General features: G+C 50.3%; 1 pseudogene; it reads right to left on the bottom strand.

Annotated features, from left to right (window-relative positions):
• Window positions 1-202: 202 nt before the first annotated feature.
• Window positions 203-1,937, bottom strand: LOC122451703 (annotated as a pseudogene).
• Window positions 1,938-3,277: the final 1,340 nt, after the last annotated feature.

The following is a 3,277-nucleotide window of genomic DNA, read 5'->3' as shown; positions in this document are numbered from 1 at the left end:
CCCTTAGCAGGGAAGGCTTCCACCCACCCTGAGAAGGTATCTACCAGACTTGCCTGGCCTTACCTCAGTGAAATCTATTGCCCTGGCTCTTCCCCTCGGTACCTCGTTCACGCTTCACAAGCCTGGATTATCTCTCGTCCAGTTGTATTTTCCTCAAACACTGATCAACACGCAGATTCAGTCCATATTTGCTTTCATTTATCTACTGAGTGTACCCAAGCTGCTTCTTCAGACTCTGGCATCTCAGGGGGAGGAGGGCGAGGGAGCCTGAAGTAGACCTTCACAGAATCATAGATAAACCACTGTAGTGCAGTCAGAGTGCCGATCATGATGATTCCCTTCCATACACCTCTAAATCCAAGTTTCTTGAGGATCTGAGAGACACTGCTACCCTTCTCCTTATTCAACACAGACACCACGGAATCGGCAACAGTACATTCAAAGCAGGCAAACTTCATGGTATCTGTCTCATCCAAAGGGGAGCAACCCCCTTGTAGAATGCCTTTAAGCCTTCTTCCTTATACATTTTGGGAGCTGCATCCCTCAGAGTGTTACCATAACCTGGTTGGGTTTGAATTTGAACTTTAGCAGCTTCCATAGCTTCACTCAGAGCCTCATTAGGGGAGTTCTTGAACCCCTGTGGGAGGCGGGTCCAAGTTAATTGTCAGCAAAGAATTCAGCACTGGCAGAGGCAGCCAAATACAGTGATGTGCGCCACAGATAGGCATTCTCTCCAAGCATGAAAAGCCAAACTTGCAAAGCCCCTGCAGGGAGTAGCCAATGAGGGTCGGGGCCCATCCTTTGGCCAAACCACGGAAACCATCCTCTTTGAGTGTATCTGAAAATCCATTAAGAATGCCCTTGTACTTCTATGGGTCCACCTGCATACGGCATTTCACCAAATCCAGAGGAACAGCAGCAGTGTGTGTCAGACCACAACTTAAGACCCCACCAAAGCCACACAATGCATAAAACTTCACGGAGCCATATTCGGCGGCTCCAGCTTTCCTTTGCTCATCTCTTACATGGCTGCTCCCATCGGTGAACCATACTAGCTCACTGTTGTCTAGGGGTACATCAGTTAAGTCTTTTCGTGCCACCAGGGCCTCAGCCAGTATCTCACTGCAATCATGGAGTTACAAACAGCTGGAATGGCTTATTTGGGTTAGGCAGGGCAAGGGCTGGGGCTTCTAGTAGGGCCCGTCTGAGTGTCTGGAAAGCCTGTTTCATTGGCTCAGTACAAGTCCAGTTTGGGGTCTCTTTACTTCCCTCATACAAGGGCCGGGCCTTCTCAGCAAACCCCATGATCCACAGTCTGCAATATCCAACAGTCCCCAGAAACTCTCACCTGGCGGGGGGTCTTGGGCCTTCATGGTCTGGGTTAGCCACCTTTGCCCCTGCCTGATCTTATACCCCAAACAGGTGCCCTCTTGCCAGGCTATTAATTGTGTAGCAGAAGGACCTCTGGGTGGCAAGTCCGATATTCGTAGAGGTCCTCACTCAGAGCCTCTTGACCCTCTGTGGGATTACTGGTTGGCCTTCCCCCTCGGTCCACTCAAAGGCAAATATCTCCTGGCTCTGGGCCGCCAGGGGTAGGCTGAAAAAGGCATCTTTCAAGTCCAACACAGTGTACCAAGTGTACTCAGGAAGCAAACTGCTCAGGAGGGTATACGGGTTAGAGACAGTGGGGTGTATGTCACTCACCCATTTGTTGACTTCTCGCAGGTAATCTGTCCCCCCGGCTTCTTCACCGGCAGTAAGGGGGTGTTCTAAGGGGATTGACACCGCTTGAGAATTCCAGCATCCATGAGACATCAAATGTGGGGAGTGATCCCCCGCCGAGCTTCCTGGCTCATGGGGTACTGTCTCACCCTCACAGGAGTTGCCCCGGCCTTTAGCTCGATGATGACCAGATGTCTCTGTTTGGCCAGTCCCATCCCTGCCGTTTCAGCCCAGGCCAACGGGTATTTATTCATCCCTTAAGGCTAGGGATCATTCTCCCAGCTCTGTAGGAAAACCCAATGGCCTCTCCTTTCTTCCACAGAATCTTAGCATAATCAGTACTGCTATGACACAGGAATAGGATCTCATTTCTCTCCATTTCCTGTTTTAACCACTCTCTCCCCAAGGGTTCTCACCTGCTTAAGCCTCTCTCTAGAAGGGACAGATGTTTTCACAATATCATCAATAGCCCACCACTGATCAGGAAGATAAAGTGCCACAGCTGTGAGTGAGTCCTCAGGTGCAAAAAGAGCAAGAACTTTCTGGGTCTGATCTCCAGCATAGAGAGGTACAAAGCCTACATTTGACAGGCTAATAGGATCCAGATTTTCAGGGTCCCAACACCTCAGATTTAACATGTAATCTTCAGCAGAATTTTCCGGTTCCTCATGACTGCAATTATCCACAGGGAATGCCATCGGCCACAACAAGTCTCTTCCAAGTAGAGGGGCTGGGCATTCTGGTATCACCAAAAATGAATGGGACTCCTGGTGGGTCCCCAGATCTACTTTTCGTTAATATCTTTTTGTCCCCGTGGCTCCTTGCACCAAGCTGGTCTACCATGAAGCCAACGGGTTTCCCTTCCACATGCATGGTTACCCAGGATTCGGGGAGGGGTGCCGAGTCTTGACTCCCCTAGTCACTGTCTTCCCCCGCATATAGAACTCGAGTTCCAGGGGAGATTCTCTGTCTCTGGGTCGTACCTCTCCTCAGGTTCCTCTTAGGGCACTCGGTTTTCCAGTGCCCCTGTTCTCTGCAGTAGGCGCACTGATCTTTCTTTAGGGCCTGCCTTTTTGGTTTCTGTTTTTCTCCCGTTCAGGGGTCTTGAGGTTCCCTTAATTATGTCTGGGCTAGCTCCCTCTGGTTCTTCCAGTTTTCCCTCGTTCTATATTCTCTGTCTTCCTTCCTGATCTTCTCAGCTAATTCTCTTTCCTCCCGTCGAATTCGTTCTTCCCTTTCTTCTGGGGTCTCCCTATTATTAAATACCTTTTACTTCTTCCTAATATCTGGGGCTACCTAATTTACAAATGCTAACGGAACTGCAGCGCTGACTCCTCAGCTTAGGGGTCCATAGGTGTCCTGAAAGCTTCCATTAGCCTCTCTAGGAAGGCTGCCGGGCTCTCAGTGGGCTCTTGCCTTACTACAAATTTGTCAGCTTTCTTGCTGCGGCCCGCAGGCCAGCCATCAGAGTCTGGCGGTACACTCGGAGACGCTCTCTACCTTCCGCTCGCTCAAAATCCCAGTTAGGCCGCAACAGAGGAAACCCCTTGTCCAC

This window comes from Cervus canadensis, chromosome 13, assembly GCF_019320065.1.
Source record: "Cervus canadensis isolate Bull #8, Minnesota chromosome 13, ASM1932006v1, whole genome shotgun sequence".
NCBI lineage: Eukaryota > Metazoa > Chordata > Mammalia > Artiodactyla > Cervidae > Cervus > Cervus canadensis.
This window is presented reverse-complemented; position numbering and strand designations above follow the sequence as displayed.